The following is a 16,921-nucleotide window of genomic DNA, read 5'->3' as shown; positions in this document are numbered from 1 at the left end:
GACCAAGCTCAGACTTATTGTTTCATAGTGAAAATATCAATTGTTTAGGACTGATATAGGTAGGTTACAATTTATTGATTTTGGGTATGTTTCCATATCAAGGATTAAACCTGCCTTTTCTCTGTTTACGAAGACTCAATTCCTTCAGTAATCTTTTCAACTGAATGTGAATTGGGATTTTACAAGATGTTGATGATGTAGTTCCTACCTCGATCTGTCCTTAGTCCAGCACTTAAATATTCAATGACTTAATAAAACTTAAATTCGACCTTGCAATGCAGTGTTACGTTATTAACACAATTAAGACTATCGGAAATTTTAACATTACTGTGATCATCTGCCATTTTAGAGATTTTAAAAATTCAAGCACAATTATTGAAACCAGTGGTGATAAGCTGTTAAAAGTAATTTGCTCAGCCCCTCTCACTGACTGTCAGGTAAGGATCCAGGATTTGAACTTAGAGGGGCGCCAAAAGTAGGCAAGGGGTCTGGGGGCCGCCTTGAGTCCACAGTGTGTCCAGAGCAAAGCCCAAGTGGGGGCTCAGGGAGCAAAGCCCTCGGAAGCTCCTGGGTTCTGGAGATTTTGTTGGGTAAAAATGAGGTCAACCAACACATGACCAAGTAGACATTTTTTTCATTTTCTGGACGAAACTGTGATTTACGTAAACTTTGAAAATTTTAGGAGGGGGGGGGGGCGCCGGTTGCTCTCCCCTAAAATCAGCAACTGACTGCAGAGCATAGTTCCTTAAGGGGAAGAACGAGCTTTAGTTGAAAATAATACCTGCCGTTTTTCATTTTTTTTTCATATTATGTATATTTCTAATTTAACATGTCCCACATACCTTAAAGGAAATATATCAATAGGTTTCTAGGCTATTGAGTGACAAATACTAAACCCCACTGTGTCGTAGTGGAGTCTTGATTCTCAATGTTTCTGGGCCCGTTACTCGGTCCGTAATGGATTTTTTCGGTATAGACAAAAAATATGTCAGCGAACATATGTCTCCTTAAATGTTCAAGAGGATGAATAGGGTTAAAAATTCGAAAAAGCAATATTCTTTCGTCACACCGCATATGGAGACGGAAAATAACGTACTTTTTGAGACAACTTAAACAACAATAAAATTAATTTGAAAAAATCCTATCATTCAATATTTGAAAATTTACGTTGAAATGCAAGATCTTCATGTTATTGATTAGCTGTAAAAATATCGATTGGTGAAGATGAGCTGAATATTGCACAGGGCATAGTTAAACAAGAAATTACTGAAATTACTACAAGAGAAGAATTTAGAATTTCAATTAAGGTTGTATGAGTGTGAGCATTTTACATAACAAAAATTAGATCGAAAGTTGTAAAAGTTGCATTCAAAATAATGTCAGTAAAAGTGTTTATATCATTAAATAATAAATAATATTGTACATTCAAATTTACTACTTAATTTTTTCTGATTGAAAATGAGTATTAAAATATCTGCATTATCATCGAGTACGTCTCGTAATTTTACGACAACTGACCCATTTCCGATCTCCATAGTAACGACAGCGCTGGATTTCCCAAAATGACGAACAACGGAAAATGGGCCGAAAATGAGACGTGCTGAGGGCGGCTTTGCCACTCGCAAACGGATTTTTTAAATACAGAAACCAGTCAGAAGCAGAAGTTGATTAGGGTCTATTCAAATACCGGTAAGAAAAAAGTATCAGATACATGTAACACGCCAAACACGGTTACGGGGGCTCATGTGGGCTGCCGCTCATGTGTCCTGTGACTGTGTGCCGATATTTCGACAGTCTATCAAGAAGTGTCGGTTTCATATGTCCCAGAGGCTAGACAATGTGTTAAATAAAAGTTTAGGAATTAGGGTGCACAGAATAAGGCCAAATATCAACGAGAAATCAATTCTATCAAGATATGCTGAGCGATTTAGTAATGTTGATAATGTTTTTTCTTCGAGATATTCTTAGAGTTATTCCCCGTTGTGAAATAGAAAGTACATAACCCGGCATTTTATATGTAAACAAACTGCTCGGAGATTGCAAAGAAGCTAATCTGTAAATTAAGTTGAAGCAAAAGTTTGAAGAAATTTAGATTCAGGTATGGATAGGGGAGATTTTCTGTTGGAAAATATGTCTTTAAAATTGAATAAATATTATTCATAATCTTCAAACGAAAACGTGTCAACAGGTTGGGCACAGTTCCTTTTTCGGGGAAGTATTACTACAGAAGGGAACTATTACTCTTTTCAGTAATAAAAACATTACTCAATTGGGGAATTTTTGTCAATTTTTTTAAATAATGCATCTAATCCATTTATTAAATAAAAAGTGCATAAAAAATACAGTGTGATGTGTTTTATCTTTATCAAACAAACCTCGCTGATTGAAAAATTCGGACCTCCATTGCTGCAGACAAGCGTAAAATGAGATTTAATAATTGTCCCTGTTGATAATGGTACCAAAAGTATGGAATCTAATAAGGGCATTCATTCCAGGACAATTTTAAAAGAATATCATTTAAAATTTAATATTTCAAATAATTATTTTCATCTGTAAAAGAAGAAATGATATTCAAAATTATTATTACGATTTCATTTAAAGAAATAGTATAGTATTAAATAAGAACGAATAATCTCATGAACGAGTTAGCAAGTGCTGAACGTATCCATTATCGCAATTTTAACACAGGTAAGTTACCGTAAGAAATCTATATCATAGAAATATTTCATCACTCTTTTTCAGCTTTTTGCAGCCATAAATATTGCAGTTTTGAGCACACATATACTTAATAGACAATAAATATTTAGAGGATGTGAAAATATTCTTGCACTTTATCTTTTATTAAAAACAAACACAGGAATAGAGACTAAATGAGTGAAAATTCCCGAATTCAGTAATGTTTTTTGTTACTGAAAAGAGTAATAGTTCCCTTTTACAGTAATACTTCCCCGAAAAAGGAACTGTGCCCAACCTGGTCAATGCTGCATCTATATTTACACATTGTGATAATTCAGATAAGACCATAAGGGATACACATCTACATATAAACAAATAATGAAAGGGTAGTGGTGGCTGGGGGGAAATATGTTGGTATGCATAAGTTTAACATACATTTTTTTATGGTAAGGGGTTTTATTTTATTATATCATTTGATACATAGCACAACATTTCTAGTCATTTACTTTTATTGATAAGTAACATGGAAAGTCAAGAAAATTCAATAAAAGTCAATTCCTAGTGAGTGTCAAAAATCACATTCGAGGTCATATCAGTATAATTTCAAGAAACTTGTAGTCACTGTGTTATTTAATTTAATATACTTAATTCATTACTGATAATTGTACATGTACAGGTATTATTAGTTACATAGTCTTTTAGTGACAGGGTATGGGATGATACCTGGTTAGTAAATTTCATACCTGGCGAGGCGGAGCCGACTATGTAACGAATTTACCCCACCGATGTAACATTTATCTGTAGTTTATAAATGGTTTTCTCTGCTAAATGCTTTATCGCGCTTATACTGTGCCTATTATGACGTCACGTTCGTGTTTGTGACGTTATACATCGACCGGGTATAGATTTCTACTGACCGGGTATGGATTTACAACTGACCGGGTATAAGTAATCCACCGCCTTCACGTGACAGATTTCAACCAATCGTAAGCCAGGATTTCACGGAAAAATCAACAGAGGTGGGGTAAGATTTTTTCCCCAGTTAGGGATATGATATCAGTATCAAGGGAGGGCATACTGCTTTGCAGCTGTCTGTTTGCAGCTGTATGTCTGTTGGTCGGTCGGTCCACCACCAGTTTCTGTTTATTTTCTTTGCAGAGGTTGCATGTAGTGAAATGAAATTTAATATACAGATTTATCATAAGAATATCTAGGTCAAGGTTGTTTTGGGTAGGTAAGATCAGGGATTTTTTTACAGAGTTATGTCCATTCGACTTAGAAAAATTCCAATTATCTGTGGTAGTGGGCAATAAGTGTTTAACAAACATATCTTGTTCAAGGACTTGTTAATCTTCAAATATCTTTGTTGTTTCACAGGCAGCAGAATACGTCTACAAATGAAGTTCGGGAAGGAACTTTGCAGGCTTCTGGATGTGATGTGGAGGAGTTCTCATGATAAAGACAAATTACCAGCAACGAGAGGTTTTTTATGGGTAAAATTTTTTACCTTTATCATGGAATTTGACTAAATCTTGGAAAAACTTTAACCCAGGGCATACTAATTGAACTGGTTTTGACATTTGACCTACTTTTGAAAAAGTCAAGTCTATAGTGGATAATTTTTAAATGAGAGTGATGCATCTCTTATATGTATTCTTTTGAATTGTACATGTATCTGTTGTACCGGTATTTGGTAGGGGAGTATAACGTTTATTATACCATATTTCTCTCCTAGTTAAGTTTACCTAAATAAATGAATATATAATTAATATAATTTATTTTATTTTAGCCAGAGCATATGCTACACATATACTACAAATTTTGACCATCAATGGAGAAAACCACTTCAACCAGACGAGAACATATTTACATGTACTACCAAAGACTCCAATTCACCCAAAAGTAAGAGAGATAACTGGAATTAGGACTGGAGGAAAGAAAATGTACCACAATGACAAAGAGTGAGGTGAAAGCAGTAAACATTAGGACAGGTCCTACAAGCTTAATGGATTTTTTGTCTACCAATGACAGTGTGGTGGAACTTGGTCGAAATATAAGAAATTATGAGGTTCCTGTACTTTTTCATGCATTGATATACTGTCTTGTGAAATTATGGAAAATTCTGCAGTGAAAAGATGTTCAGAGGAAATTCGGGCTGAATATTTTCTAAATAGCTCCACTCTTTTTTCTGAAACTTGGACTCATTGATTGATTGTTGTCATATTTCATGTAAAACCTATGCATTTTTTTGTTTCCATTACTATGCATGTAGTAACATATATGAAAAGGATTCATATTTTTCATATCTTGTTGTTGGTCAATGGACAATAATAACTGGCATTGTAAGGTCATACACTGTGAAACATTAACTTTATTTCTTTTTTATTTTACAAATGAAAGTTGTTCAGGTATTTCATAGATCATAAAATTGTGCCATGTTCATATTTTATTTAGATTGTTTTTATTGAAATGAAACTGATTTTAGAGAAGTCGTAAGCATGAAAATTTTGCTGAGAAAAGCTGATCAGAGGAATTTCGGGCTAAATATTTTCAAAATGGCTCCACTCTTTTTTTTGAAACTTGGACACAATAATTAATTACTGTTACAGTTCATGGAAACCTATGCATTTTTTTTATTTCCATTACTCTGCATATTGTAAAATATGTGATAACAATTCATATATTTCTCATATTTATTGTTTCGAATCATTGGATAGTATAGAGGACTATGGAGGACATTAATGAAACAACTTTTCTTTATTTTACAAATGAATATTGTTTAAGTAATATATAGTTCATAGAATATTGTACCATGCCCATTTTCCATTTTAGTTGTTTTTATTGAATTATAAATGGAGACAAATTTAGAGCAGTCGTAAACACAAGAATTTTGCAGAAAAAAGCTGATCAGAGGAAATTCGGGTTAAATATTTTCAAAACGGCTTCACTCTTTTTGCTTAAATTTGGAAAATTTGATTGATTGATGTTATATTTTATAAAAATAAATTGTTTTTTTCTGATTCCATTACTCTGTCTATGTTTTATAATTTGATTAAGATCCACAACTTATGTACTTTGGTCAGAAAAAATAGACGTCATAGGTGGCGCTGATATCACAGTTTAGAATTTGTTAAAAAAAAATATTGGTTTTAAATTTTAGAACAGATGTTCCTTGTTTAATGAAAATTATCATTTCAAAATTTTACATAATCTTTGACCTATTTTTTTAAGTTGGTGTGCGGACTATATTTTTAAGGAAAATATCACAAAGAGTTACCTCCCTTAGTTTGGCAACCGCTAGGGGGCAAACGGCTACACTCTTTTTCTTTATATTATAATCATGTATTGCTTATACATATGTGTATCCATTAATACCAAAATCATTTGTTTTCCATTACTTTGATTTCACACTCGTACTACCTTAAGCATCAAAGAATGCGTTAAAGTGAAACACAGAATTCATTAGTAATATAACTTCCTTGAACATAGTCTGCTAAAATTTAAAAAAGCGAATACATTTGCATCGTTTCCGTTGACAGGTTTATGTTTATGTCGCGTGCGATAGGATGTCAAGTGCTTGCTCTGTTAAGCAAGTGTATTGGCTGGAAATTTCAACAAAACTAGGGCATCACAAGACACATATTTTTTTTTTCTTCTAAATATTTACATTTGCAAATGTTTTCCCTTATATAACATTACTGGATGGAATGCGTATCTATAACTGTATAAATACAGGTACAGGGTCAAGAGGTCATAGATGTGCGTATAGATAATCGTTTGACGTAATTTCTCAGTGACGTCATAAAGGGTCGACGCGCGTTCAGTGGATTGTATACATGCCGTTGGGTTTAAAAAATAATGCATTTTTACACGTCAAAGCTATTAAGGTCACAATCAGGAAAATATAAAGTCTGCATAAGTCACAAATGTAAATATAAGTAATAAGGTATCATTTTTAAACATCTATCGGGCTAAAAATACGGGTTGGTACAAGATTAAATTCATCATAAAGCCCTTCAAGCTTTATGGAATTTAATCTCGTGACCAACCCGTATTTATATCCCGATAGATGTTTAAAAATTATACCTTATTTCTTGAATAATACACTGTTTAAAGTTAAAGTGCTAAAATTCAGATGTTCGATCGATGTTTTCCCAGTATGTTATTCGTTGGTAAATTTGTAACGAAAAATGCAAAATTTATTTTAATCTTCAAAATAACATCTCTGTATGTGAAAACATTTATGAATATTTTTTTTGATCATTTCAACCTTTGAAACAATACTCAATTATGTTTTATATAGATGCCTGTCTGTGCATATCATGCATATAAGTGTTCACTATAAATCTATGTTTCTTTCCTTAAATTTTGCTCCTGTGCGTGCCAGTGACAATTTTTTGTTTTGTTTCTTGTTTTGTTTTCTTTTCTTTTTATTACTCAATTACTCAATTATGTTTTATATAGATGCCTGTCTGTGCATATCATGCATATAAGTGTTCACTATAAATCTATGTTTCTTTCCTTAAATTTTGCTCCTGTGCGTGCCAGTGACAATTTTTTGTTTTGTTTCTTGTTTTGTTTTCTTTTCTTTTTATTACACAATTTTCAATATTGATGTATTTGACTTATGTGGGTCACTCAAAAAGTTGGCAGAATTTTGTCCGTTTTATTTAGGCCCCATTTTACGTCATGTTATATCCAAAGTTTGGAAAGCTTGAAAAGCGGGAGGGTATATAGTAATCAGTATGTCCGTCCCTCCGTCCGTCTGTCTGTCTAGCTGTCTAGCTGTACATCCGTTGGGGTACCCATCTTTTATCCGCCACTCCTTTCATGCCACTGAAATAAATTTTATGAAACTTTCACAAAATCCTTATTACATATTGACATTATACACATCCTATTCTTTTTTTTTTTTTTTTGATCTGACACGCATTTCGGGTTTCCGACAGTAAACATGGACACTGCTATTATATTCATATTGAAGTCAGGGGTATCATTTTCTGAGCTCATTGCTCACAGTACCTCTAGTTTACAAACACATTCTATTAATTTGTGTTAAAAAAATGGAAAATATCTTCAAATTTATAAAAGGAAAAATTATCGAAGATTTAGACCAGCAAAATTGGGGTCAGGGAGCAACATTGAGTAGTTAACTAATTTTCACTTTATGGTATATATAACCATACCTCTAATAAATGGAGCTGAAACAAAATACAATATATATGTTAAATTTAATTTAGGATTGTTTTATCAATTAAGATGTTATTGGGTAATGTAATATTTTATTTCGTTTAAAAGATATCAGTTTCTGAACAGAGTGGGACTTGATTAAAAAAGGGGAAAACATGACGCTGGAGGACGTCCAGAAACAGCAAGTAACAATAAACGTTATCTTTGTTCGGGAAATTCTTTAACAAACTTAAAAATATATATATATTCTTTATAAACCAGGAAATGCATGAAAAAATAGCTGTATATTTGTATAAAATTGAAAGTACAATTTTTGAATGATATTGTGTTTCATTCGCACAGTGAAAACTACTTTGAAAACTAAGTGATTAAAAAAATCAAATAAATACTTGTCGATAAAAGTAATTCTAATTTATAAATTAAAAATGTAATTTAAGCATGGTCTGCAAAATAACGGGTCATGCCTAACAAATCTTGTCAACGTCACAAAACTCGATGCGCGTTTCACTGTTGTGGAACTGATATATTAAATCGGAAAGGAATTTGAAAACACTGACAATATATAGGTAGTTCAAACTATTTGCACAATTGTTATCAAACTAGATGTTAAGAGTTATGGGTGAATTTTGAATAAAAAAGACAAAATCCTGTATGAAATTGAAAAAAATGAGAAACTTTCTCGACGGTGTTTTTGACGTTACAATGTGCTCTGTGGTTACAAAACATGTGTGTTTAAAATTGGGCTAACATGGATTTTTCATTTATTAAATTGAATGAAACTTCAAACTGCAAAAAAAATAAATGTTTTTTTATTTCCGAAAATATGCTGACCCACAATTTTGTTTGAATAATATGATGATGATGAAGAAAATTGTCTACGTATTTTTGAATAACCCTCGTATATTGCATAAAGCTATTTAACGCTTTTTTTTTTTTATTTCTGTTTGTTTGTTTGATTGTTTGTTTTTTGCAGCAGACTGCTTAGCAGGTACATGCATCTTTTTAATGTGGGAGATAATGTTTATACTAAAAGCAAATTTACAAATAACTTTGCAGAAACTTACCAAAGTTACCTTGAAATTTGACACTTAACACGCCATGCTTCAATAATTTAAAGTATAGCATTTGAAGGTAACATTATTATACTGAATTTCTAAACGACCGTACAGAAGGAAATATTTGAAACATGTTATATTTAGACAATTTATATAAGCCAATATCAAAGTTGCAGAGGGGTAAAATTTCTGGAAGTATTCAAGCAGCCGCCATTAACCAGGCGATAGTCCGCATGGAGTGATGTACTTCCTGTTCGATGTTATGAGTTAAACAGAAGAGGATAACGTGACAATATATTCAACATTTTGAATGAGGGACACTTATCAGGTAATAAATCTCACCTTCCTTATTCTCACATTGAATATCATCATTTTTACTTTTTACTGATTTATACGCTGTAGATCTAAACTTTCAACAATGATAAAAAGTCATGAACATCATTGGTATGAAATAAAGTAGGATTACGAGTGTAATGACCGCTTTTTAACACTTTGTTATATACGCAGCACTGTTAAGGCTTACTATGAGAAATCAACGGAAAATAGAAGTGCAAAAACGGGAATTGTTTTTAAAACTAAATTTATTTTTATTCAGCTGTTCTATTATCACAGAACTTAAATACTTATGGAAATACCATAGCATAACCTACTCTGTACTGTATGGAGTTTGGTCCCATCGATGGACAGTCACGTGATGAATGCATAGTAGGTACACGGAATGTAGGTCAATTACAAATTTCAATATCGCAAGGGCATACCCTAGTTGAAATTAAAAATTTAAACTATTAATTGATTCTGCATAATTTGTACTTTCTGGGAAGTGCTGCTGCTTTGAATAGAATTGGCGTTTTTATAGTTAAAATTTCAAGTAAATAGGCTGATGTCGAAATATGTTTGACTTTTACCAAATAGTTTGTGTACTTATGAAGTCATGCTCTCGATTAAAAAGGCAGCAGCACTTTTCAAGTTAAGGAACATATCCTTTATTTATATTCAAAAAATGGTTAAGATTTATTTAGTGTATGCCCTTGCGAAAAAGCGATTATATGGGGCACCTCGATGTAAAATTTACCAAACCTGAACATTACAACAGGACAGAATTATTTAAATACATTCTCTCGATAGTTGATGAATAATCGCACTTAACAAAGGCTATACATTGGTATAATTAGCCCATTAAAATACCTGTAAATAATATTCTGTTTTATAATAAAACGCATTTTTCATTGTTAAAAAATTCCGAAATCTGCCTTTCACAGTACATGAAATACGTCATTTTTACCAAAATGACGTCATGATTGACAAGTTCATCGAGATCAGTGATTTGTATAAAACCAGCTGTATGGGATTTAACTAGCGACTTTGTTAATGCATTGGTAAGTTTTATTGTTGTTTATTATGCTAATACAGTTTAAAGTTGCATAATATTTCATTTTCGGGTAATACGATGAATGCATAAAAAGTCATATTTTTGTGTGACGTCACAGTAAACTTTTCCCGTATAAATTAGGCCCCGCCGCCATTTTCTAGCCTTAACAGTGCTGCGTACTTTTTTTTCACCTATTTTTTATTTGACATTGGGCTTTGTACAAATTCCATGAACAATGTTAAATAATGTGATGTGTTTCAAAAATAGAAGTTGACTTTAAAGTCTTTAAGTTTATTTTAATCATTAGCCGCAGTAGTGCTGTACAACATGTTGACACATTATATTACTTAAATATTTGTTTGTTGACACATAATATTACTTAAATATTTGTTTGTTTCAGGATATAACACAAGTAAAATGTTTAATCATTAGTTTGATTTTAATATTTAAAGATAAATTCCTAAAGTATTCGTGTTACGTCATATTTTCCCTCTTCATTTTCTTAATCCACTGACGTCACGCTATTTTTACATGTTGTAAATAGTATATTAATTATCTTTTACAAGTGACTTACCTTTTCCTAGCCAGAAATGACAAATGTAGTTTTGCTAAAATAAATATAAAATATCTTATAATTAAACATCTTTTAACATGGAGAAATAAATAGGACATGTATAAACCTTTTTAAAATATCCATAATTACCACAAAGTAATCTCTAACTTAATAAATGTTTCAAAGTACACAGCTGTACATTAAAAAAATGCAGTTTAAAAAAAAGATCATATTTTACTAAAGTCGTTGGTTCCTCGAATAGAAAATGATAAAATTCATTTGCAAAAGAACAAAATTACATGTACTTTTTTTTATCATTTTCTGAATACCGCCAGGTAAAATAGCATCATTTTGAAGCTACTGAAATTGACACCAAAACCGTACAAACAAACAAAAAAAAAAACCCCATCTGCCAGTGCCTTATTTTTCAGGTGATTAAGTCGCACACTCTAGACGATGTGATACCGTAAACACGCCTTACTTAACTTTGGTAACATTATCATCATTTGGTATCACCAGTTGATAATAATGGCAGTCCCTTTGTTCTCAAAAAGATGTTCATCAATGTCCATTTAAGCAATTACATGTATAAGGAATAAATTCAAAACATAAGAAGCATTGGTCAAAATAATTGTTTCTTACAGAAATGTTAAAATAGAATATATCGAACAGATATATGATAATAGCAATTTTTGTGATAATAACAATTTTACTGATGGGCAAAATTGTTTCAATTAATTAAAATGAAATACAGTGGCATGCAATATTTGATTGAAAAAACATAAAAGTGACATAAAACAAAACTGTAGAAATGAAAAAAAAACATTTTGCTGTTTGCTTTGTGTGTAGTAAAAAAAAATATTTATTAAAACATTCCGGAGAAAAGAAATGCAATTTGCAAAGACGAGCCACCTTGCATACGAATATTTTGAGTTCATGAGACCGAATAACCTAGTTTTGAATAGGTATCTTTAGAATCTTTAGAAACTGGATATCAAATCTTATATCAAACCAACAAATAATTCTCAATGCCTTCATAGCAACAGTGCATGAAATATTTCTGTGTAAAGGCTTCATAAACAAGATGTGTTTGTGAAACACTATGCGCCCGGCGGCAAAAAAATCGAAAAAGCTATTTCTAGCATACTAGCATAGGTAACAGTCAAGATCACAAGGTCATTGACCTTGGTGTCATTTGAAAGACCTTGATTAGTGGAGTATGCACATCAAATATGAAGTCTCTATCTTTTATGGTTCAAAAGTTATGGTGAAAGATACGAAAAAGCTATTTTTAGCATATAGGTCACAGTCAAGGTCACCAGGTCATTGACCTTGGTGTCCTTTGAAAGAACTTTATTAGTGTAGTATGCATACTAAATATGAAGTCTCTATCTTTCTTGGTTCAAAAGTTATGGCGAAGGTTAAGTTTGCAGACAGAAAAGCTATTTTTAGCATATAGGTCACATTCAAGGTCACAAGGTCATTAAAATTGGTGTCATTTGAAAGCACCTAATTAGTGAAGTATGCACACCAAATATGAAGTTTCTACTTTTCATGGTTCAAAATTTATGGCGAAGGTTAAAGTTTGGGGACAAACAAACAAACAAACAGACAGACTGACAGACAGACAGACAGGACAAAAACAATATACGCCTCGGATCTATCGATCCGGGTGCATAAAAATGTATAAGATACTCCAGAAATACATACAACACATTTTCTTAAAACGATTCTACGGGATTTCAATGGACATCTTTCAAAGAAAGACTATTCTGACGAAAAAATATACTGACACGCAAAAGAAACGCAACATCCTACTTTAGGGGGAAATAATTATGTAAAGTAAAGAATTTTGTTTCTTAAAATTATTAATATCTTCAATTTAGCAAACATCGGTAATTTAACAGTTGAACGATTTCCATACCATAACCGGAAGTCAAGTTTGAGTCTGCTTAACAGAAATAAAAAAATGCATGTTTAACAAAACATTTGGCAATATTGTGGAGTTTTAGGGGTGGTTTACTGTTCATCAAAAGTAATGCAGCAATATTTCTAAAAAATAAACTCTCCTATCGTTTCACGTAACGATGCTAAGGCTACTCGAAAATGGCTTATGTACGCATTTCCATTGTTCTAGCTGAAAATTTTCAATGTAAAGGTGATGGAGAGTTGCTGATGCGAAATTTCACTATATTACGCCTCAACAGGGTCTTACGTATCATATGCATTAAGTACAGTCTTTGTACCGGAAGTCCAAGGGTGGCTACACTGCTCTAAATTAGAGAAAATTCGACCTAATCATCTGAAAAACGGGCATTTAAAAATGGCAAAGTATAATTCCTTAGCTTAGATCTCGATATTAATGAACCTATTGTATCGTAGAAATTAAGTTGCAATTGTTGTTTAGGACAGTCTTTCACGTTTTACTTGAATGGCTGGGAGGGGGGTGTTTTAACAGTCATATTTTACTTAGTAAAGTAAACAGATAAACATTTAACATGTTTATCAAATCTCTGATGTTCTGAAAAGTGAGTTAAACCTTACTTTTTTCGCTTTTGAAAATCATAAGATGAAAAAAATCAAGCATTTGTAGATTACTGCTTGTTGCGTTTCTTTTGCGTGTCAGTATATAACCAAACGTTCAAGCATGAACACAGAAGGAAAGACAACTCTTTTTTAAAAACAGAGAAAATGGAAAGTCTTGCCGACCACACGTCATGGTTACAAAATTTAATTCTCGTGTGAAAGGATTAAAAAACGTATTTTAAAGTATTGGAATATATTGAAACAGAACAAACATGCAAAGACCTATTCTAATCGGAACGTAACATTGCGTATAATAAGCATAAAGATATAGGAGATCAATTTATAAAATCAATTTACAATAAACACGGACTATCTTTATTGGGACCCCCGATGAGGCAAACTCTATCGCCGAAACAATCTACAAAAGCCATTATAGCTATCATTTTAATCATAACTATATCTTCTTAACATAATCAAAGTGGTTTAGAGTTTCTGGTCCTAATAATTCATTATCAAGTCAGGTTGATTGATTTCGTTTATGGAAAGCACAGGGTGGATATTTATGTAAGAAAATTACGTCCTAATATGAATCGGATACCTTATAGTCGAATATTTTGTACATTACTCAGCAGTTTCATCTAATAGACGTAACATAGGTAATTTTTTCATACATATGTGAAATTACTAATTTCCATGACCCTTTATTTTTCGTGGTTCTAAAAGTATGTAGATACCCACGAATTTAGGTCCTCCACGAATGCAATTTCACACTCCAGACAATCGGGGCGGATCTCAGGGTACCTTATATATCTCCCCAGGCCTATACTAAGAAACTTGCGACACTGCCATTGAGGCGCTTTCTGAACTGCTCCATCCCTTGCTGATTAATGCCCCCCCCCCACCACCACCACCAATGTCGCCGAGGCAACATTTGAGAGCATACTAAAACTATAGTTGTCACTGTACCAGTTTCTGCAAAATTAGAGTAATCTACACTTAAATCTAAATTCTAAAAAATAAAAATTTACAAAATATTACTTAATCTGTAATCAATTTAAGTATTCTTAACATTTGAAAAGGCCAAAATAAATTAATTGAACGTGTTATTTACATGTTTTTTTTCTATTGAAGTAATTAACGGTAATTTATATTCAATAATACTGTTTTGTCTTTGGACATTTTTCTTGGGGGCAAATACCACGCACTTGACATTGAAAAGTGAATACATACGCTTAATGTTAACTCCTTTATACAATTTAAATTTCTCAATGTCCAAAAAAATGTTTGCACCTATGTAGACCTTAATTCTACCAACTTACCCCCTCCAGAAACAGGTATATGAGGGAATCACAGGATCTGATTTCAATCAAATTGAGGTATGTCGTTACTCCCATAATGAATAACTAAGCGAGGAGGGCCGTCAATCTTGAGGAAAATCCTGATCTTTGGACAAATTTAGGTTAAGCAAGGGGGCTTTCTCAAAAAGGGGGAGCCACTGTTCCCAGGGTTAAATTAGTAACGAAAACTGCAACATTTTTTTAAGTAAAAAATTATTGCTCTGTATGTGAATAAAAAAAAATTGGTTCATTTCTTTTTTCTGAAACGATGCTGATTTCTTGTTATATAGATACCTGACTCTGTAAATAATGCATTTTAGTGTTTACATAAAATCTTTACACATGTACTTCGTTTCTTAATTTTTGCACCTGTGCGTGCAAGTGACAGTTTTTCTTTTATTTCACAATTTTTAAGATTCTTATGATTATATTAACGTGCGCGGGTCATTCGAAAAGGTCGTAGATTTGTGTCCTTACCTTTTTTTATTTAACGTCATATTATATCCAAATTTGGTACATGTACACATATTTTCCAGAAAATTCGAATCATTTGAGAAGAATTTGGAATATATCTTAAAATTCATTAAAAATTATCAAAATTTACAACAGCAAATTGGGGTCACGGAGTAATGTTAAAATCAATTAATGCCTTGTTCACACGGAAATTTTAATTCGAATTAAAAGTAAACTTACCGCGAATTAGCTTTGCTTAGCGTTCACACGGACAATTAAATGCGAATTAGTTTAATTCGAATTAGATTAATTCGCATTAAATTCTTTAGCATTAGGTCCGTGTGAACGGTAAGAGAAGCTAATTCGAATTAAATTCTGACGCATGCGTAATGGCAAAACTAGTCAAATTCCATTTTTCCGTGGTCAGTTATAGGTACTTCTGCTATTTTTGACTGAAAAGGTAAGGAAAATTTTGTTAATCAGTAAAATGTGTATGCAGACTCTTAAGTTTGCCATTATATCAAATGCATCTGCTTGCGCATAAGGTGACGTGATTTTCAAATGACGTGATAATAGCGGTGCTGACGCTAGGCTGCAAAAGTAAAATTCTAATTCGCATTAGTTTACTTCGCAGTCGCTGTAGTGTGAACGCAATTTTTATCGCATAAGTTTGATTTGCATTAGTTTACTTCGCATTAATTTACTACGAATTAAACTCTCCGTGTGAATAGTGCATAATTTACTAATGTTTAATTCATAGTGTCTATAGCAATATAGCTTTATAGCCATAAATGAAATGAAATAAATTTACATGTTAAAAATAAGTGTTGCTTCATAACACTGTAATTAAAATGTAATCAGGGAATGTGATATACAATTCCGTTTAAAAAATATAAGTTTTTAAATACATATGGACTTGATTAAAAAAAAAGAAAATGACTTTGGAGGACGTCACGAAGCAGCGATTAGCAATAAAAATTTGCTTTATATCCGGTAAAATTATTTAACAAACTTAGAAAAAAATACTATATAAACCAGGAAATGTATAACAATTTCACTGTGTATTTTTATAAAATTGAAAGTGCAATTTTTAAATTGCAGTGATTTTAAATCGGACAATGGATTATCTGGAAAGAAACGGGTTATAGTTAAAAATATTTTCAAAAGAGTGAGGAACGTCATTAAACGCAATGTGCGCTTCACTGTTGCTGAACTAATATATTTAAAAGGTAAAAAAATTGAAAACATTGACAATCAAGTCCTAGCTTTTTGCACAATTGTTTGCAAACTAAGTGTTTAGATTTTTGGATAGGTTCTTTTAACTGAGAAGTCTTCACATGTACCAATCGTGTTCGAAATTAAAAACTTTGTCGACGTTGTTTTGACAATACAATGTTGGTTAATCGAGCCCCGTCGTACCAAAACATGTTGTTTTAAAATTTGGGGGTTAATATGGGTTCTTTATCTACAAAATTGAATTAAACAACACACTTCGACAAATTAAATACTGTAAATCACTTTTTATTCGCGAGAACTTTATTTTCGCGTAATTACGCGAGATGGTATGCTCGCGAAAATTTAATTCTCGCGTATAATAGAATTCCTTAAGATTATGTAGAGCAATGACCACAACTCGTGAAAATTTTGCCTCGCTAATAAAGAGTCAATGACTATCTCGAGAAAATAAGGTGTCGCGAAAATTAAGTGATCTACAGTACTTTTATTTCCGAAAACACGATGATCTATAATTTTGTAATAATAA

The 16,921-nt window shown here is 32.2% G+C and overlaps 1 long non-coding RNA gene across 1 annotated transcript; it reads left to right on the top strand.

The window, feature by feature from the left end:
- Window positions 1-1,311: 1,311 nt before the first annotated feature.
- On the top strand, window positions 1,312-6,096 carry LOC134272752 (uncharacterized). Its single transcript, XR_009993277.1, has 3 exons — window positions 1,312-2,098; window positions 4,054-4,169; window positions 4,466-6,096. It is a non-coding gene; the product is annotated as an uncharacterized LOC134272752 (long non-coding RNA).
- Window positions 6,097-16,921: the final 10,825 nt, after the last annotated feature.

This window comes from Saccostrea cucullata, unplaced genomic scaffold, assembly GCF_032062105.1.
Source record: "Saccostrea cucullata isolate Sc308-1 unplaced genomic scaffold, CSIRO_AGI_Scuc_v1 ctg7886, whole genome shotgun sequence".
NCBI classification, from domain to species: domain Eukaryota; kingdom Metazoa; phylum Mollusca; class Bivalvia; order Ostreida; family Ostreidae; genus Saccostrea; species Saccostrea cuccullata.
This window is presented reverse-complemented; position numbering and strand designations above follow the sequence as displayed.